General features: G+C 48.0%; 3 non-coding genes across 3 annotated transcripts; 1 reads left to right on the forward strand and 2 right to left on the reverse strand.

The window, feature by feature from the left end:
• Window positions 1–282: 282 nt before the first annotated feature.
• Window positions 283–355, forward strand: TRNAM-CAU (transfer RNA methionine (anticodon CAU)). Its single transcript has one exon. It is a non-coding gene; the product is annotated as a tRNA-Met (tRNA).
• Window positions 356–5399: 5044 nt separating this feature from the next.
• Window positions 5400–5473, reverse strand: TRNAM-CAU (transfer RNA methionine (anticodon CAU)). Its single transcript has one exon. It is a non-coding gene; the product is annotated as a tRNA-Met (tRNA).
• Window positions 5474–14307: 8834 nt separating this feature from the next.
• LOC119102103 (U1 spliceosomal RNA) lies at window positions 14308–14472 on the reverse strand. Its single transcript, XR_005094648.1, has one exon. It is a non-coding gene; the product is annotated as a U1 spliceosomal RNA (small nuclear RNA).
• Window positions 14473–22419: the final 7947 nt, after the last annotated feature.

Raw genomic sequence — 22419 nt, forward strand, 5'->3', positions numbered from 1 at the left:
CTCGTGGGCCCTCCACTTTCGCTTGTGATCGTTCTTGGCCGCCGGGGAAACGCGACGACGTCCAATTTTGTTGCGTTTTTGTGTAGTAACTGCGCCTGTTCGACCCACTATGGCCCCTTTGGAGCCCAAAGGTAGCATCAGGTCTTCTCCCACTGGATCGAACCCTGGTTATCCCTTTCACCAACACCCCACTCCAATTCCTCCATCAGATTGATGCTTGAACACCCCTTCATTAGAGGAGGGCGTGTGGCGTTCGTTAATGACCAATTTTGTATATCAAGGGCCTCGGTAGCGCAGAAGGCAGCGCGTCGGTCTCATAATCTGAAGGCCGTGAGTTCGATCCTCACCCGGGGCAAGTTTTAAGACGACCGCAGACCTTACCGTTTCTCGAATGACATCATTCAGCAAGCTTGCGATCTTACCGCAACCCATCTCTTACGTAGCATACGCCCCATTTAACTGAGACCGTGGAACTTGTTCACGACGCCAGCACCTTAGTGCTTTCTTGCATTTCGCGCAGCTTCTGTTCCAAGACTCTTTCGGGACTCGGTGTATGACTCAAGAGACCTCACGTTTGCGTACGTAGCCATAATTTATGAAAGAAAAAAACGGCGTTTTCATCGTTAAAATAGTATTCCACAGCCCGTGCATCGAGACGGGTTCCACCGCTGAAAGGGTCGTGCGTCAAATTGTACTCATAGCACTAGCATGGTTCATACAGTAATATAGAAGTTGAGTTTGAATCACGTAAGCCGTTTATGAAACTCACAAAAAACACTATTTTAACTTATCCGTGCATTCCAACTGCTGGCCTGTTCCTGCGACACAGCTGATGCTGGGCTGGGGAGCACCGGAGACGGAGCGCGGTGCGCTGGCGCCTGGGTCAGGGTCGTCCAGGTCTGAAAGGACCGCTTGCGTCATGTGCAATGTTTCGCAGACTGAGCGACGAGAACCATGGATTCGACCCAGTAAGCACGGTCGTAACAGATGAATAAGTGACAAAATACCACGCAGCCTCAAATAAAGGGATTTTTGACCGAATTATATGCAGTGGCGACTTTGGAATCAGACCCGTCACTCAGCACGCCTTGCTGCAGACATCATGGTCCCGCCACCACAATGGCCAACGTCCGGCAAAATGGGTGTTTTTTGGCCAACCATTTCAGTCTAATTCCTTGGGCTAGTTGCCAGTTTAACGTCACACCCAACATATATATATATATATAATATATAATAATATATATATAATATATATATATATGTACATATACATACCAGCCCGGTTCTTCTTCCCCAAATCCATATGATTACCACATTGGTTAGATTGTGACGTTCTCAGAGATGAGATGCAGGAGGAACGGTTTAAGTACTTCAATCAATGATTTGACCACGGCAAAAATGCGACAGCGTGTTGACAGAACTGAACCCAAAACGCCAATTGAAACATATCCATGCGTTCTCACTGGACTGTCTCTAAACACAGCCGAGCTGGGGAGTAGCGGAGCTGGACTGCAGAGCGCCGGACTTGAGAGCGCCGGATTGGAGAGCGCCGGGATGGAAGACATCGGATTGCGGAACACGGGCTGGAGAGCACCGCGTTGGAGAGCACCGGGCTGGAGAGCGCCGGGATGGAGGGCACCAGGTTTGAGAGCGCCGGGTTGGAGAGCGCCGGGTTGGAATACACCGGGTTGCGGAACACTAGGCTGGAGAGCACCGCGTTGGAGAGCACCGGGCTTGAGAGCGCCGGGTTGGAGAGCACCGGGCTGGAGAGCGCCAGGTTGGAGAGCGCCGGGCTGGAGAGAGCCAGGCTGGAGAGCGCCTGGCTGGAGAGCGCCGGGATGGAGAGCGCCAGGGTGGAAAGCACCGGGCTGGAGAGCGCCGGGATGGAGGGCGCCAGGGTGGAAAGCACCGGGCTGGAGAGTGCCAGGGGGGGAGCACCGAGCTGGAGAGGGCCGGCCTGGAGAACGCCGGAGCTGGACTGCGAATTACAGCGACGGTTCAACCCATGAGTCATGACCAAACAGCATGTTTAGCATGGCCATCATGCAGTTCACTGCATTAGTGTAAGCTTAATGGCATCATCCTGACATAGACAGGAGAGGAGATGGATAAAATAAATCTAGCAGATGATTTCATGATATTATATTCCATGCATGCACATGAAGTCTTACCTGCAGACAGCTCAGCGTTCAAAATCTGACGTCAGCTCTAAGGCCATGATAGCTAAAATTGGCTTGTACGAGGTTTCCAAGACAACAAACACCACCATCACCTGGGTGTTCAATGAAATGAGATAGGTAAAACCATATGGCAGGTCTTGCATGGTTCCCAGATGGCACCAACTACACATCAATTGTTTAGGAATGTTTTGGGAGGCTGCACATCAACATCTTCACGGGAATGTTTCATATTTGAAGATATTGCAGCAAGCATGAGATATGACGAAACAAGCTCACTTACAGGTACACTTTTTAAGTGCAAGAGACTTTTCTATACCGTACAATGCTCTGCACAGTAAAGATGCTTCTCAATGCGTCATGGTTTGATTGCGTCATCGTACCTTCCACAACAATGATTGAGAGCCAATTGACGGCCGTTCCATCTGGAAATTACACTCACGAACACCAGATATGAAGGCCTTGACACGTATATTTTTCTTGGCCTTGATTGCCGCTTGGGGATTGGCAGGATTTGAATGACGTTAATACAACATCATGAATGCTAAGGTGACTATTTTAAAGATTTGATCCAAGCCCTTGGAATGGATAAATTTCTGGGATTGTGGGGGAGGGGTGGGGTCCGTGGTGGGCGTTCTTGCGCTGCGGTGCTACCGGGCCGCTGCTGGATGTTTGTGCGCCGCCGGCTGCTGCTGTCACGCCTCCCCAAAAGGGCGAATTCATATTGAGGAGCCCATTGGTCAGCATACGAGCCAGATGATGCTAGCGCGCGACTCGGCAAGTTGTTTAGTTGGTCCAGCCGACATTAACACACAACCCATGTGAGTCACAGATCTAGGATGAAGCGGGTGACCGGAGCATTGGCGGGATGGTAGGTCCCGCCAGGCACCATAAACGGCTTTTTCCCCGCACTTGACTATGCGCCTTTAACCACGGTACCCCATCTCCACCTTTTTAGCTTATGATCAGTTTTAAAATAGGCCAACGTGGAACCGTATGCGCTGATAATACGCCTCTCTGGCTTTTTACAACTTGCGCTGCCTCTGCACGTCTTGCTCCTCCTTTTCTTCCGCTAGTCGGCGCTCCAGCTGAGCTGTCTCCAGGTGCTTCACTTTTAACTGTGTCAGCCTCTCGGGAGGCTGATGACTTTGAAGACGCTTGAGATAGCTGATGCGATGCAACTGACGAACTATTATTCTTTCTGTCAGGTAGGTTTCAATGCCGCCTACAGCCTTGTCGTGCTGCTTCTCTGCATCTTCAAAGTATTGATTGGCTTGAGCCTTGTCTTCCTCGGAAGTGAGCGCGGCAACACGCCCATCATAAACCTCTTTCAACTTTCCTAAAGCGTGATCAAGCTCAGAACTGATGGAAATTAGCTGTGTTCTACTACCTCTACTGTCGATCACCACGGAAGCTCTCCTGCGAACTCTTGTCAGAACACTGAGCAACCTACGACATTTCTGTTTCAGCTCCGTAACCGACATTGTGGCCAGAAGACAAACAGGTAGTAGAGTACAGAAACAATGGAAGGAAAGTAACAGTAGTGCACTTCACCATCAAACTTCAAGGTCAGACTTCAACTTCTGCAGTGCCTCTTCTTCAGTCTGCATCGTCTTCTTCAACTTCATCAGTGCTGCAGGAATATTTTTTCGAAACAGCATGGAGACCGACTGAACAATACTGCCGCACCGTGAGCCCCTACCAAGGTCCTGCGACAGACTGTTGCCAGGAAGCTGAAAAATTGAAACAATCCAGCAAATTGAAAAACCTAGCAAACTGATTTTTACCATAGCACTGGCTGAAGTGACAATCATGCGACGTGTGCCACAGAAACATAGAAAACAAAGAGGCGGCAAATTATAATCCACATAACCTTCACCCCTGAATGCGAGTCTCAACCTGTATATTTAACCTTGAACAAACACATGAACTTAGCAGGCTTTCGTCATACCTTGGCTACATGTGTTGCATTGAATGTGAAAGGAAATGGTCATTCGACATGGTTCATGGGAGATAATCGGTGAATGTTAGGGGGTGGAAATAAAGGTGGACGCAGGTGACAGCTTTGAAACTGCCATCGACGGCCGATTAAAGGACTTTGAGACGTTTGTATTTCTTCTCTTACACACTGTTTTGGTTTCTGAAACAAACACAACACCGTTATCAAGTGAAGCAAGCACGCTGGTACACGCATCCAGAATACAACATATCTAGAAGTGACAGCAAAGTTATTATCATATATCATTAACACACCGAAGACCAAAATAGCACAATGTATTTTGAAGTAGACGAACTATGTTAACACCTCATACATCTAAGCACTCTAAGGAAGTCCCAAATATGTCAGGTTTGAGCATAACGTAGATTAAGTCACCGTGAATTCTACAGCTAGGTTCTAATCCACGAGTGTTACATTTGAAGGCAGAAAGTTCGTTACAAATTAAATATTATCTCTCACCAAAGTTGTTGCTATCGGCCTTTTAGTGAAACAGCGGCGACTTCCAGCGGCGCACGATCAAACCCTCGCGCCACTCACAGCGTCATCGTCATCATCTGATGTCTGCTGTTGAAAACCGTCAAACAGTTTATATTGTGGACTGGGAGGCATACATGCGTATTATCTCAGCCGGCACGTCGCAGTGCTTGCAGTCCCAGACAACCCCATTTAGAGTTCTATCCCCAAGGAAGACTTGACTACCATTAACGCGAAACTGTATGAGGGAATTAAAATCAAGAATATGACCGCTCAATGGCCCCAGGCCAACTTTCACCCGTGGACAAGATCGTTAAACGTGCTCGATCTGCGCAATACATTTCGCAGTTAATTTAGTTCGCGACTTAATCTCATAGCTTTTGATAACTTTGTTGTTGCCCAACTCAGCGGACTGGAATTATTTTCATTTATGGTCGGTGAACTGAACCGGTACTTATCCAATTCGTTCTTTCGACCGCAGCGACGAAATATCCAGCGATGTGGAGCTCCCCAGGCAAGCAGATACCACCCTGAATACCCACGAACGTCGTGTCTGACCCAGGCCGTACCTCCAGCTGGCTGAACTGCAAGGTAGGGTTCGCGCAGCCGAACGAAAACCCTCTTGGTTAGACATCACGTCCCGGAAGAGTCTTGGAACAGAAAGCTGTTATTAGGTTTGCGATGTGATCGTAGGCTTTCTGAATGACCGCCATATGAGGAACACCAAGATATTTGCGCGTCTTAAAACGTGCCCCGGGTGAGGATCGAACTACACGGCCTTCAGATTATGAGACTGACGCGCTGCCTACTGCGCTACCGAGCCCTCAGTACGCAAAATCAGTGTGTGGGAACGGGGGGGGGGGGGGGGGGGGGGCAAGGGGAGGGGGCAGAGGGTCATGCCCCCCCCCCCTTTTCAATGTGGGTGAGCAGTGTTAACTAGACCCCACTCACTCGTCGATTAAGGTTGCGTTTAGCTTACTTTTGCACTACATTAAACGCACATGCCGACTTGCGTAGTTCACCATCCATCATCCTCACGATGCGTGATCTTTTCCGCTTGCTTATTGGCTATCGCTTTGTGTCACGGCCCAGGCCGATGTCGCGCGGCGTATGGCGAGCTGCAACGCCGGGCGTGCGAGGCTGTTGTTTGATCTGGGGAAGGCGCCTATGTAGTGCTCGGGGGCGGATTTCAAGATTTGTCAAGCAAAGGGGGAAAATACGAAATTTTGCGGGCCCTCTAGAGTTTGGGCCCCCGAAAATTCTCGCATTGCGGCCATCAGAGTCAATGTATGTATTGTGTGTATCTCCTTGCATGTTGTTCAGTATGTTGGTTGTTAGGCGAGACCCATCTTACTGCACGCAGTCCGGGAAAAATAGGGCGTCTCACGTATGCACGCATGGACCTTTTTCATTTCGCGCAGATCATGGTAAATATGGTCATTCTGATGCATACGTTTCCCCGTGGCCACAAGTGTCAAGGTTCCCGCATAAAAGAAGTTTAAATGCTGAATATGTTTTACTTTCTTCATAACAAAGCGACAACTCTGCAGTAATCAGCAACCAAGACCTGATCACACTGAGCAGGTCGGCTTGATGTAGCTGGAAATGCCACATGTGACGGTGACGGCACTTCAAAATTGCTCAACAACCTGCGCGGTTAGAACTTCATCAACGTATATCCGACTGCTGCTCTAAGCTAACGCACCCAGGCCAAGAGGCACCGAGACGGAACCTGAGCTATGATGGGTGCCGCGGCAACCAAGCTAGAGGCTTCCATCAACAAGTAAAGATCCTTAGAGCAACGAGAAAAAAACTCAATACCAACTTGGTGGCCCCTTGAACGACCAGGAGTGTTCCGACAGACTGACGTATGCGCCCCCGCCAGTACACGGGATCCACTGAAACGATGGAGTCTAATCCATGAGGGTCTAATCCATGATTTTTGTCGCTCAGTCTGCGAAGTGATGTGCCGGGTGCAAGCGATGCTCTCAGACTTGGACGACCTGATACAGGCACCAGCTCCGCCCTCCGTCTCCGGTGTTCCTCAGCCTGGCACTAGCTGCGTCGCAGAGATAGGTCAGCATTTGGAATGCATGGGTAAGTTTTGGCTATTGTTTTCATCTTCACAAATGGCTTACGTGATATTAAACTGCACTTCTGTATTACTGTATAAACAAACCAGTGCTACGAGTCCAATTTCACTCCTGCTATTCAGCCTCTGAGCCATGTCTTCGATGCACGAATTGTGAACCACCATTTCAACGACAAAAGCCGATCGGCGTTTGGAATTTACTGTGAAAGCGGCAGAGATTGCAGTACAAAAGCCGTATCATTGTTCATTGTGCCATGCCACAGCACAGCGCTGAGGTAGTACCACAATGCCGCTGTAGACCTGTGCCGTTACACGATGTACGACATCGGTTGACTACTCTATGTCAAGCCTATGAGATAACAGCTTATAATTTATGAATGACTGGTAACAGCTGATTTACCACTCCCAAAGGACTATCACCAGCGATAATGTTGTTGCACACAAACCAAAATGGTTATATCAGAGTGAAGTAGCGACTGCATGAATAATCATTAGCAGGAAAACATTCCTGGTAGCTCAACCTAACCATCTTTACGATAGCAACAACGACGTTTTGGCAATCAATTCACTGCAATGTTACATATTTATTGTTAATTTTTTCATGTGACTGCATTTCCAGTTACAAATAATGAAGAAAGTAACTAATGTGCAGATCACAAGATAGCAATGTTAGGGCCACAGCACTGCAGACAAGGATAGGGCGAGACAACACAGTACTGACGTTCTCAACAGTCGTTGGCAGGTTTCGGTAAGAGATTCATTACACTAAAGGACCGTTTTTAAGCATATAAGCAGCAGCAGCTTCGATATGAATAATCTGCCATAAAAGCTGGCGATTGCTACGTTGTGTATGTCAATCAGCCGACCAAAGCTTTTCCCACGACCATTATCAATAAAAATTTACAAACAAGCTATTCTCTTATCTGCCATTCGCTGCAGCACCCGTGACGAGAATGGCCGGCAGGCGTCAGCTTTCGTGCCTTTCGAGATATTCTTTAGGTCTGGCTGCCAGACGCTGTCAGGTAATGCTGTCATCAGAAAACGATTCCATGACGCCATCAAGCCATGACGTAATAGGGTGCATTTTTACAAACTTTGGAATTTTGGTACTTACGATCGTTTTTTGAACCTTGAAAGCCTACCAACAGTTACAAGTAAGCTTTTCCAATCATATCTGATGCTTTCCTCACTATCTTCGAAGGTAAAACATTCCCTTTAATATCGACGTTAAAGGGAATGCAACTATTAATAGACATTTGGAGGCGTTGAAATCTATAAAGATAATGACATAATTGTAGATATCTGAAGATATTGAAACAGGCATCAGCTATCATGCAATAAGCTCACTTGTAGGTATTGGTATAGTTAAACGGAAAAGACTTCCGTAGACAACGCATTTTCTCCGCTAAGTAAATATGCTCCTCGATACGTCATTGTTTGATTACGTCATGGTACCTTCCACAGCATGGGCTGTGGGCTAATTGACGGTCGTTATACCTGGAAATCCTGCCCACAAACGTCATATATTAATGACTCGGCCATTACATGCTTATAGGCCTTGATTGACGTGCGGTTTGTGGAATGGCAGGATTTAACCGGCGTTATTATGACGTCATGAATGCAGAGGTAGCCTTCAAACATTCTCCGAAATAGTCTTCCCTTGTTTGCGGGGGTGTAGCGGAGGGAACAGAGCGGTTTTCGGTTTGGAACTTAATACCGTAATTTCCGATAATTTTGTGTTGCAGACTAAGCGGTCTTGGGATGGTTTTTCATTTTTGGCGGGTGAACTGAACCGATACTCCTGTAATTCAGTGTTTCCACCACAGCGAAGAAATGCCAGCGATATGGCAGCTTTTCTGCCAAGAAGTTCCCGACCCGAATATCCACATACCGTCGTGTCCGACTCAGGCCTTGATCGCAACTGGTTGGGCCGCAAGCTGGGGTTCGTGCACAAAACTGAGTCATACCACGTCCTTGGAAAGTCTTGGAACAGAAGCTGCGACGTATGCAACAAAGTCGTAGGGTGATGGGTGTTGTTAACGGCTCCATGGTTTCACTTAAAGGGAGTGTTCCACATATTCATGGGGTTTTGAAGTGAAATATCCGACTGAAAACCTCTCAATGCTGTTACCAATCCTGTCCTTCTGAAAACTTAATTAAGCCCCTCTACCTCTTGAGCTACGCGCCGGCGAAAACGGACGCTCGTGTTACTTAGGGAAGGGTAGCGGAAGGATCCCATGCCTGCTGAATGATATGACTCGAGAACCGGTACAAACCGTGGGTGCCTTAAAACGTGCCCTAGGTAAGGATCGAACTCACGGCCTCCATCGAGGCAGGACGGGCCAACTGTGCCCCTTCCCTCTCGAACAATTATTTTTTGTCTCTTTTTTGCGGTCGCCTTCAAACGATTGTTCACAGATCCCTGAAGTATGTGATTTTACTGCGGAAATTTCGACATGTGATCACAACATTCTAAGAAAAACGCTAAGCAGGGAAAAACGCTTATCTACGGAAAGGCTAACCGCCAACTTTGGGAGGAAATTCTGCTGAAATTGCTGCCTTTTCTTTCATGTAAGCTGCTGTGCGAAGAATGGTTGTGATCTGGTCTATCCCCTGTTCTCGTGTAGTGTATGGTGTATCAATATGAGAGCTAATTTCTTCAAGTTTGGCCCAGTCAGCCTGGTGTAGAGTTCATCGGGGCATCGTGGCATCGGAACCGAGGGCAGCGTCATCAGTGGTGGTATGGCGTAGATTTTAATGGGAAAATGATCACTATCATGCATATTTCCACTAACAGACCAGTCAAAGAAAGTAGCTATGGCAGGGGAGCACAATGAAAGGTCTACTGCAGTCTCTCGGATGACACGTGATGATAAGTACTATTGCCCGTGCTAAGGATAACCAGCTTACGTGCATCCGGGAAGTTTTCGATGATTCGCTCACGGCCATCACCTGCTTGGGCGTCATTGCTCCGAATGCTTGGGATTGCAGGAAACAAGCATATCTTTACAACGACCAATTACACTCACAAATTCCCACACCCTGATCAACTGGGCCACCCAGCACCATGCCACCTTCTTCCCCCGGCCCCAACCATACACAGTAAGTGGCAAAAATTGCGGTTGGAAATTGTTGCTGGCTCTTAGAAAAGAGAAGTATGAAATGTCTGGTGTGCCAGAAGTTTTACTAAAGGATGGCTTCCCCCTCAAGCTCAGTAGTAAGCATTACATGCATGCACGCACCATGTATGGAATAGTTCTTCTTATACGGTTGCACAATGAGAAATAACTGGTATTGCCAGCACTCTGAAAAATAATATCGTCATTACAGCTATCAAGAAATGGTGCTAAAATCCTGTGTGGTGAGAGCAGTGTTTCCATTCAGACTTGCCATTGACTGACAAGTAAGTATGCAGATATTCGCTTTCATGACATCCGATGGTGGAGGTACACCTGTGACATCCTTGCGGTCAACAGCGTTGGGTGGATACAGATTGATGCCTAGGTGATACAAACAGTATTTGGACGTCCCAGAAGCCCTATGTAAACCAGCCAGATAACTGTGTCATGACCAAGGCAATCTTAGCTGGTCATAACAACTTAATCGTTATGATGAAAGTAAAGTTGCCTTGTGACATGCATAGACATCAAACACAGCGTGGCACCAAGGTAATAAATCTGCTCACCAGTACAAAGAGTAGTAGTGTAGTGCTATGTTAGTGTTATGCAGTAGTGTTATGCACCAAGGCCACGCTACCCATGCTGCAGATACTTTGGCACAAAGTATCACTTGGTTCATATACTGATGACAGCTTTCATCCACCATTCACAGTTGTTTTCTTGTTGTTTCCAAATGCTCATTCTTTGAAACTTTGAAAATAGATTTCACAACCGATGCTGAGTATGCAATATTCTAGATTTCTGTATGCTTTGTATATGATGCAGGTGTTATTCAACCACCTATCTCACCCACAGCACACCTAAAAACAACCAGTTACATGACTAGATCAATAGCAGTCGATTAAGCCCCTGCTTCGCAGCCATTTGATCACAGCTGGCTACAGCTGTTCATTGTAGTGTAACTTAACATTCCTTTAAGGTGTCAAAGTTTGAGCAGATCTGTCCATCAGATAAATTGTTCACTAAATGCTAAAGGCATAGGAGGAATGTCTGAAAAACTTTTCCCTGCCCCCAACATCCGCACCTCCATGCCAGTTGGATGGAGGCATTTCCTGACTGAGGGAAATTTAGTAGTATGCCCTGCAAATATTTTAAGAGCAATCCAAAACTGCACGAGATCGCTGGCAAAACTAGGTATAATGGCCAACATTAGTTTCATAAACCTTTTGGAAGCATGGAGCCTGCCGCATATATAAATTAATCTTAACTTGAGCCAGACAAAAACGGTACACAAACCTGACACCCACTTCCTTAACAGATCGCTCTAGGTCATCCGCAAAACACGCGTAACTTACGTGTGCGGTCCTGTGACGTTTTCCATTCAAGGCTCTTGATAACTGGAGCTCTTGGATGACTTCCAACATGGTGTTCACCTCGCCTTCCTCACAGTTTTCCTTTTTCTTTTCCATCTTGGAGTGTTTTAAACAGTGAGCAAGAACTCTTGAAAACCGGCAAAACCAAACAGCTGAAATGACGAACAGCAATGCATACGACAGGCAATTCCGGTGATATGTGCTTTTGCCGGCGACTATGCCTTTGGCAGCCTTGACCACCGATAATCCAATCGAAATCCTTTCCTGAACGGATGTTCCTCTCACGGGAAAGGACTTCCACCGGCTTGTTATTTCGAATTATCGGAGCGGCGCGTGAGTGTATGCATGGGCCAGATAGTTGGGATCGAGGAGGCGTCCCGGCTTAATTCGAATCACAGCTGCCTATGTAAACCTGGTAAATGTCTCGCAAATTAGGCCAGCTTCTGTAGGGAAGCAAGGCAAACGGAGGCGTCTAAGGAAGGCGGAAAGTGGTTAGGCGCATCCTTACTGAGTCGCTGACTAAGGCGCTGCGCCGCGTCGCGGCATCAGGTGTCTCATTCCGCCAATACGGCGAGTTACACGACCGAGACATGCCATGCTGTACGCGTCACCAGGGACAAACGGTTGCGTTTGGAGACAGCAGAGCGACGGCGCAGTGTACCGAACCCCGTTGCCCTCGAAGCTGCCGCTGTCGGCGCGCCGATCAGGCGCGCACTGATCGGGTGGGCGAGTGATCAACCGGATCAGCTCTGGCTTAAGATCAGCGGTGATGGAATCAGCTGCCGCAAGATCGGATATGTAAATATCGCTGTGGAGCTCGTCAGCCAACTGCCCGTCAAGCGGTCGGCGATCGTCATGGCCTGCGTAAATGGTAACGAGGACGCCGAAAATCCCGACCTGGTGGCCGTCCTGAAGCAGGTCGACGGGAAGCAGGAGGACTCACACAACATCGATGGGATCTCGGTCCAGTTCTACCAGGGAGCGGACCTCAAGTTCGTGTGGATAGTGTTCGGTATGGCAGGAGGTCCGAGTGACTTTCCACGCCCGCACTGTACCGTCAGTTAGACCAAGAAACACAACGAACGGGTCAGCCCGTGCACCATCGACGCCATGGCCGCCCCGGACCGGAAGCCCATGACATCGAAAACGAAGATGGCAGATCGACAGGGCATGAAAATGTGCCCCATGATGATGGTGCAAATCCCCGTCAGCCGTGTCATCGCCGGCGAGATGCACCTGGTGCTGCGGGTGTCTGATCGCATCTTCCTAAACGTGAAGGTCCAACTGGCAAAGTCTGGCAGGCTACCACAGCTGGAGCAGCAGATGTGGAAGATCCTGAGGGGCAAAATAAATTAAAAAATATGTGACAATCTGCAGGTGTCAACCAGGCCGAATCTTCAGGACCGCGAGCCGCTGTCGAACAACCTGACAATGTACTACCAGTGGAGGAACGTGGACGGCAGTTGATGAAACTGATACACTCCGATTCGGGGGATGTGTCGGTCATGGTTTGTAGCCAGAGCGGTGCTGGGGAAAATGTGTGACGAGTGACACACGCCGTGTCTCTCGGTGTGCCAGGGCGGCGCCTTCACCCCGTACGTGTACATCCTATGGTTCCACATGCCGGATCTGATATGCAACACCCCTGTCTTCTTCCACCACTTCAAGCAGCAGCTGGTGGAGAGGGCGAACACCGAGCTGAGGCGTGATGCTGAGCGCTTTAAAGGGAACGTTCCGCATTTATATGCGGTTTTGAACTGAAATAGCCATCTTAAAGACCTTTTGATGCAGTTCACGGTCATGCCCTTTTTAAGATCCAAAGCCCTCTAGTTGCTGAGTTGCACGCCCGTAAAAGGGGTAAAAGGTTTATTCAGGGACTATTACAAAGCCACCTCTGCAATGATGATGTCATGAAAACATCATATCAAGAATGGTAGCAAAATCATTAATAGCACAGCAGCAACAGCAGCAGCACAGCATATCGAGCTGATGCTTTTCTCAATATCTTCAAATGTGAAACATTTCCTTTAAGTGCTCGTCCCACAGCCTGATCGTTCAACATATAAAACGAGATCTGCTGTGCACAAACGTAAATACAACGCAGTAGATGAACGCTTTTTATCGAGATCTTGGGGCCAACGGGAGTGAGGCCACCGGACTTTCAAAGGTAATATGGTTTCGGAAGGCAATTAACGTCGCCAAGTTTGCTTAGCCATTCAACTGGTGTAACGTACGTAGGTGTACTGGTGTTCAGGTGTACTAGGTGTTCAACTGGTGTAACGTTAAAGCAATGTACGTAACACATACAGTACAAGGAAAACATTACTTGTATGTTGGTACGGAAAGGGCATCCTGGGAAAATGACTGCGTCCTTCGGTAATCAGTAGGTACGTAATATAAACCTTAAGTAGACTAGCAGCACGCCAAAACAAAATCCAATTTGAATACCCATGAAAGTGAAAGGCAATGCATGCTGATTGCATCATCCCTATGTAAAGAATAAACATACTAACAAACTGCATTGCCTTTAAGCTATGCAAATGGACAAACCTTAGCCAATAGCGTTCTTGCAGGTATAAATTCCCATGATCAACAACACTTGAAGTGATGTTAACCACGGCGGTAGGTCGGTTCTTGGGCACCCAAATCAGTGCACATAATCATGGCGCTACCAATCATGGAGTGCCTACTAAAATCATGCCCCAGCGCACCCTGACACTTGATGGAACAAGATCGGGCGAGACTGGATGGCTTCTGTGATTCTGTCTGCCAAATTTCGAGTCTCTGGGTCATGGCTTCCGTGAACAAGAGGACACAAAGTCCTGTATGTTGAGCGCGTACAAAGTCACATCCTAGAGGACTGGTCACAATCTTGGTAAGTGTAGGCAGCTTGGTAAGTGTCAAAGAAAATGTTCCTCATGTATGTATTTAATATGTGCCTAGCCTATATGATTGAAATATCACAGGCCACATGGTGGAGGGCTGTCACTCAGCGCTAGCGTCTCTTGCACCATAGGCTGAAACTGTAGGGTAACAAACCACATTTTCCCACCCGCCATCCCACAAAAATTCCTAGGATTGAACCGCAAACAGAACCTACCTCGCTATCAACAATTGTGCTACAGAGTTACCCACATTTGGGGTAATCGTATAGACCATTCCAACCCAAGCGCAATGGAAGGGCTTCGTCGTGGGGGAACCGCCTCCGTGATCACGGCATCCCCTGGGCCAGGTGTGAGCAATGCCAGGTTGGTTACTGGATTAGTCATTTCCACCAGTAATGATATTTTCAGGGCTTTGAAATGAAAGAGAATTGACAACGGTGGGGAAGGATACACGCGCCTGGGGCCAACCACCGAGGCTTAGCTCGCGCAGAGATCCCTCTGCGGCGTATGCGCCGGGCGTCCGGTCGAGGTCCCCTACGGGTGGCCTCTTGGCCCACTCGTGGCTGGCGCCCGCAGTCTGCCCCGGACAGGCGTGGTATCGTGAGGATGCAGGATGAAGCAAGAGATTCAGAGTGTGGGATGTTTTATGCCAGTCACGTTTTTCATAACATTATGTTTCTGCGACGTACCACAGCACGCGACCATAATGCTTGTGTTCACACCCAGCATTTGCCACTCTTTAGATATTTTGCCCCTGATATAAATTGTAGAACTTCATGTATATCATGTTACACGTTTGACTACTACTCAAAAACATTCAAAAAATGCGCTGAAGAAAGATGTAACGAAAGAAACGACCTACGACACCATTTCGTGCAATCACAATATCCTTGAACCAGTGAACAGACACCTCGGTGGCCCAGTAGCTAATGCCACCTGCCAGCAAAAGACCGATGCCCTTTCGTGTTTCAAGCTGTCATGCAAGCATAAAGTCACGATAAGTAACAGCCCTTTTAAGAATACCGTGAAACTTCAAATTCCCACTTCACACCGTTATCTGCCGGGCAAAGCGCGTACTTCTGGTGCTCAATTCACCATCCAGGGCCAACATGGTGGAAGATTGCATTCGGTTGGCATGACTTATCATATGTGTTTCCCAGCGAGGGTGTAGCTTTCCATTTAGTTGGGTGTGGTTTAGCCCCCACCCCACTCATCCCCACTTGTGATTCCACAACTTTGAGAACAACCTACGTTGAATCCTAGAAAAACAGTTAGTTGACCATTTCGGGGCAGGCGGCGTCATGCTTTCACCGCTTACCCCTCCCACAACTCATTTGGCAAAACTTTACCCCTGGCTGGAAGTTGCAAGCATCAAAGATGACAAAGTACAAGTGACACACAACTCACTGAGTGAAGGCATGGACGGCGGATAAATTCGCCGCGACTTCACCTCAGTTCGTGGTCGACAGGTGGCAGCACTGAGAAGGGCATGCAGGTGTGGAACGAGCGGGCGCTTGGTGGGCGCATTAACGCATTCATACTAAATCCTGTGAGAGAGGCGACTAACCAAATTAACAGCTATTCAACCGGATGAAAATGCGCATATCATTTACATAAACCACGCATCAACCAAACATCGGCGAACCAGATAGGTGCGAAATTTTATCATCCTATAGACCTGTGTTCGATACCACTTTTTTAGAATCGCTTTACCATTAACTCACGGCTCTTGTTGAAGGATTCAGCTCTTATTCAAATCATGAGTACGTCTTTCATGAAATATTTTTTCTCGATTCGCATACCAGGTTCGAGCTTACAAAGCATGTGACCACAGGGTTGTATTTCCCGCCTTGGATATGGGTAATGTTTGTGTCATATGATGCATCCAATGGCTACAATCTGACTTTGTTTTTCAGATGATCAAACAGAAGAACCATCCCAGGGCCAACCAGGGCACATACTTAATCACATCCTGCTTCCTGCAAAATGTCATCTACAGGAAATGAGGTCATACCTGATTCCTGCAACTATCATACTGTGCATTCTGAGTGTCTTATCCCGTCTGTATTTGGTCTGACCTGGACTGTGCATCATAATACAATCCTGAGACCCGGATGCATCCTTTTTTTAGTTCATGAATTGAAATGAGTTACGTGCCTGCAGAACATGTGTTATGGGTATACCACACACAAACATATACTGATGCTGAACTATATTTGATGACAACAATGCAGCAAGCGCTGACAGATCCAATCAGCGTGCAATGAGTCTGGAAGCTACTATCTAAGTACTGACAGCATACCCAGCACCGTTTAAATGTTCACATTACGCCACGCGGTCATGAGGATGCAATCGCATCACAAGGTAATGACTTAAGTGTTTAATAGTTGGAGCCAGTTACAACCAGCCCATATGGAACATAAGCTTGAATACCACTCCAACGAGACGCACTGGTCTGCCTCTAACGTGCCTTGTTTTGCTGATAGCCCACCAACCTCAATCCACGCTAAAATCACAAAGATAAATACATCAGGATCGTAACACGAATGCCAGGTTGGCTTCCGATAGTTTCATTCTCGCTGGCAGCGAGATGTCGATTGCCACCCTAGACGCAGCACTCTCTTACGCCTATCAGCGAGAAAGGATGACGTTTGCAGGCATGCAAAACGATACCCTATCAGTCAAATTGATCGCGTTTTCATATGTACATTTGTCCTTCTCATCAAACAACCATGCATTTCGCTGATTTCCGGAATATTTTTTCACATGAGTAGGGGCCCGTTTTAAAGCTATTCTTTGCGCCTCAGATGGCTAAACTTGAATTAACTTCTGCTAGTCATGCGGCAATGGTATCAAAATGATACATAGCACAGGGTAAATAAACACCGTTTAGATAACGTCTTTGTCCTAACCTATAAATTAGAGAACGTATCTATTTTTTATTCGTCCTGCTCCGTAGAATTGCCACCCAAACCTCCACCCTAGGCTTCGTCGGCGATTTGACCAGAATTCGTAACAAGCTAGCGATAAAAAAGCGCAATATTGTTTTCTGTCAGTTATCAAGGTATTAAGCTGTTCTTTGCTGTTTCTTGGACGTCAAGTTCATTTTGGTGTCGGGATGTCAAGAGGGTGCGAATTGAGGATGTCGATTCCGTGGCAAAATTTTCATTTAGCAGCACTGGAAGCGAGCGGGACAAACCCCGACGCCGTTAAACAGATAACCTGTTCGTGCGGAGTGGTGGATGGGCGAGGGCTGCAGTGTCAGATGTGTGCCTGGGGTGCACTTGATCCTTTTTCTCTGACATGCACCTCTTCATTTGTCATTGTCCATCACGCACCGCTGCCGAAATGGGACGAACAAAGGTTTTCCTTGAAAGTTCGGCGAAATTGACATGTTGCCTGTGTCACACCTTGATGCTTAAGAGCAATGTTTCCCGCAACGGCACTCGAGTCCATGGCATAGCACCGAAAAACTTAAAATTTTGAAAACAAATTTTAGATCCTAGAGTGCGAGCAGCTAACAATGAAAGAACGACGGGATTAACGTAATATCAACTTTACTCTGATTGGACAATCTGAAAGCCGTGACCTGGATGATGAGCATGACCATAACTGTGCCGATGTTGGTGACCTTGGCGTTAGCCGCGATGATGACCACAAGGATCAACTCGCCGATGTCGGAGCAGATGACACAGGACCAGGACGTGACGCCCAGCGGACAGAGCGGACATATGACGGCAGTGAACGGAGGGCTGGGGACAGTCGACAGAGTGGACAGAGTTGCTGGCAAAAAGCTCACCGCCCCTCTCTGAGGCGACAAGTTTCGCGCGTCAATCACTCACAGTGCACAGGCTCAACAAAAGACCCCGTAAGCTTCAGTCCACGTTTCCTCAGACTTAATTTAATGCAGACCCGGGTACGTTTTGAAACATACATATTTTCACATGCTAGGCGGTTTTTTCTGGAAGTCAGCAAAGAGTGTCATGGCCGTCGCCGTTATTGGTTGGAGCCGTGAACCTTGTGCGGCGCCCGTGGCTGGCTGTCTGCCAGCAATAGCTCCGATCATCTGTCCGGCATGCGTTGCCGTAAGGCAGCCGCGAATAGCGACGGCCGCGGTGCTTACGTCATCCAGCCCCTAGCAAAAAATGTGAAAATTGCATTAAAATATGTGTTGTCCGCGGGACCTGTGTTTATTGTCAGTTTGCATTCACTCGTGGGCGTTTGTTTGCTAAGTTCTTCCTTCCGATCTCAAATGTTGCTACTTGGATCTCTTGGCTTGTGGGCCGGCTGCTGGCGGCGGTCGACTGACTTACGAACTGCGGCCAGCAGTCCCATCCACATTGCACTTGTACATAGCCGTTATGTGGCACTTCATAGCTCATTGAGACCTTTCGGTGTATTCGTCTGTCTCGTGCAGCCCTTAGGAGCTGTGCCGTTGTCTTCAGCGAAAGGTGCCTGACGTGTTGTCCGATATCATGGTCAGATTGGAAAATATAATCTTTCTACTTCATGCGCTGGCGTGGCTTTGCGCTGAAATGGGAGCTCTTTATGGGAAGCAGACGCAATCCGTCGTGGCGGCCTCCACGTGGTGGATTACGGGCAACTCAGCCAACCACGCAAGGCTGTTGACAATTGCTCTTTACAGAGCAGAACTGAAATCTCAAAATATTCCTGGCTGGGACCTATATACATAATCAGAACGCGATGTGTTTATCATTTAGTTCTGGAATCAGATGTGACATGAACATGCATCTAAATCTTCGTTTCAAGAAGAGATGTATCGACAGAATAGCGATTGTGTAGAATCCGTCGAATTCAACTAAGGCTTTTATCTTCGAAGAGAGGATGCCATATTGGCAACGTGCCGATTATTCAGTGCTCTCCAATTGAAACGTGCTGTTTCGTTGGACACTTGGTGCCTGATAAATGAATGGTGGCAATTAGTCAGCTACTTGCCCATTTTTCGTCTGTATTCAAGTTAACATCGTGCCGGTGTTTTGGTTGCGGTCTGGAAAGGAAAAGGATCCAGGATTAGTGGCAAATACATTTCGGAAGGAAGCTTTCGGTGCGTAATGAATATGGGATGGATATGTATATATATATATTATATATATATATATATATATATATATATATATGAGATAAACAGATATATAGACGGATATATGGATAGAAAGATAGACAGATTGAAGAGAGACACAACTTAATTGCATCCAGATTCGATAGGAGGGTGGGGACATGATTGTTCTTGCGTTACCTCACAGGGGCCCACGACCATCCAACTATCCATGTCAACACACCCGAGTGTCCTAATTTACATCAGCTCCCAAGCTCGAACATGAAATGCACCTGTGCTGCTTCAATACATGTTGGAAACAAGAGAACGCGCTGCATCCTTCGCAAAAATTACGCGCAACTATTATGGAGGACCTCACATCGCGGATCATTTGCATAGCAAGTGTTGATTACGCCAGTGAGCTCACCGACGCCACCCGCACGGCTGCAGCCAACTTGACAAGCAAGCACACCACCTTCATAAGCACACAAAGAATGAGACATTACACAGAACAAAATTAACTAGGTCAAAGACATTGCAAAAAAGGACTTACCACGCGCCTTCACCTTGGGAAGGGACAACGCTTGATCCTCACCCAACCGCACTATTTCGGAAGCCCGACACACTTCTCCAAGCCTCGGAGACTGAAGTCTTGTTTCCGGCCTCGAGGGAGTCCGAGTTGCAGGGGCGTTTTCAACCCAGGGGTCCGTTGGGACCTCGACACCCTTATCCCAAAGAGGTAGATTAAATTTTTTGCCGCCCCGCCCACATCGAAGGACACCAGGCCAGGACTCAAGCAGTAAATCGCGTCCGACCCCATCGGTCGGTAACGCGTAGTGACGCCTCTGGCGTGGTGTCAGTTGACGCGTTCCCTCGCCGACACCGGGGGTAGGAGGGCGGGGCTGGGCTGCGATGCGCGACTGCAGAAGAGACGCGCGTCACCCGTGTTTCGCCTTCTCCCCCCCCCCCCCCCTCCTCTTTCGAGTTCGCACGGGATGGCCAAGAGGGCACAGTTGGACACTAACGAAACGGAACTGTTTCGATCTTCCCACTAAATTTAACAGTGTTCGCATCTGCATGGAGTTTGAACTGAGAGTCATTCTGAAGATCATTCTGTGCAGTCACCAGCCCTGCCCTTCATACGACCTAAACTGCTCGAGCTTCTGAGCTGCACACCCGTGAAGATAGGCAGACCATTTCGCACAGATCATCCCTCACAGCCCCACCTTAACCGCCACGGCACCTGACATGTCAAGCCCCTAGACGGCGATGGCTCCTGATGGCTACTGACGGTGATGGCACTGATCCGCAGCATTGCTTTCCGATCACCGCGCGGTTGCCATTCCCCACTGAAGCACCACCACCAACGCGCTTCCAGCACGCGCTACGGCCCCGCGCGCGACTTTTGGCAGGAATCCACAGCGGGAACAGCACAGACCACGTGGCTGCCTGAGCCTGATGAAATGCCGTCTAGTGATTCGTTGCGACGTGGCGCGAAAGCAAGGTATCTACGCAAATGCAACGCGGGTGTGGAAACGGGGGTGGGGAGGGGAGGGGGTATAGCCTTCCCCCCAGTTTTTAAGGTGGGGGCCAGGAAAATGAAATGCCGCCGCTCTGCCAAAATTAAACATTCTCATCATCGCTTTCAAAGGATTTCATGCCACTAATTCGAAGGCAGCTTCAGTCTGCGCCGAGGATCATTCCAAGTATGTTTTGTGTGCGTTGAGGTTTTTATATCAAACAACAATATTGTACTTTTTCCTATGCACTTACCGTAAAGACACGTGGTATGTGATGACCAATTATTTTATGCATCACACCTTTAAATATATTTGCTATTGCGGAGTATACTAATTTCAGTCAACGTTTGGTAGTGCGGTCGGTCCCCAGTCTTTCAGGTAATAGGAACCTTTTCCTTGGTTGGGAATTAGTTTGATGATCCTTTTCTGTGTGAACGTTATATTTGTTCTTGCATTAACGATGCAGCAAACAACCGATGCAGGGAGAGGACTAGATCCAGTCCGAATGTTTTGAAAAATTTAATCGGATGGTCAATCCAGATCGTTTCTCCATCATATGCGTTTTGCTTCACATGTCATTGTTCATCGGCCTGTCGCCCGTGTGCGGCATATGACGTAGTGCTGTCACTTCCAGAAAAGCTGCTGACTGGGGTGTCAATGTCCCGTATCATGAAGGATGCCCGGGAGGCGTTTGGGTCTGAAGCGTCAGCAGGCACCAGTTCCAGTCGTGCATATTGGCTCCCGCGGCGCGAACATGTGTCTGTCTGTCGGTATCACGGCAGCGGATGGCAGTGCCGTGAAGAACCGGAACGAGGTCATCAGCGTGCAGATGTTTGCGGAAGAGATCCGGTGATCGGGCCAGGTTGGCAAATTGGCAAAGATTCGCGGTATTGCACGTAGCTGGCATGTCGACAGTTGACATTTGAATTTCATTAGACCGAGGCCTGCGGGGTTAGGGCCATGGGTATGGAGCTTCAGGGTCATGGCTATGACGTTCGCAGCTCATTTATCCGTACGGAGCATTTAACAACAACCAGAACACTATGAAACATTTGCACTCCCATGTGTGGTGTGGGTGGGCTTGTGAAGCTGGCTATGCGCAATCGGAGGCGTTCGAGGCATTCATGACTGATGAGTCGGTAGTGGGAGGAGCAGAACCTTAAAGCCGACTTTGTGTTGTCTACAACTCACTAAGCAATATCAACACTGCCAAGCACGGTGTTAAATCAACATGTATTGAACATGGGCTTGTTTCACACCGTGTTTTGACAAATCAGCAATCAACACACGTGCGCTTTCGAAGTACTTGCGTCGCAGTCGCCATGAACGTGCCTCAGTTTAAACTCAATGGCCTTCTGAATGAAAATTGCAAAGTTCAGTCAATTTTTGCGGAATATTATTTGTAAAGCTAAAGCAAACGTTATTGCGCCTCGAAGCCAACAAACTTCTGATAGCAGAGCATTCCATTGCATTGGGAACTCACTCATATGGGTTACTAACTTATCCCTTGTATTTTGGTATCGCTTGCACGATGACTTCACTAACGTCCGCTATGATTTCGGTCGTCCTGCGTCGTACAGGGTAACCTGCTCGCGCGTATGCGTGTGTTTGCTTCAAGCATGGTTGTTAACTGGTATTCGCTGTTTCTTATTTCAGCAGCACCTGTTGGCCTTCAAACTTACAGGTGAAGCGGACATCAACGGCGCACTGCGAGATGAAGACTT

This window comes from Pollicipes pollicipes, unplaced genomic scaffold (genome assembly GCF_011947565.3).
Source record: "Pollicipes pollicipes isolate AB1234 unplaced genomic scaffold, Ppol_2.1 Scaffold_5594;HRSCAF=6620_pilon_pilon_pilon, whole genome shotgun sequence".
Classification (NCBI taxonomy): Eukaryota; Metazoa; Arthropoda; class Thecostraca; order Pollicipedomorpha; family Pollicipedidae; genus Pollicipes; species Pollicipes pollicipes.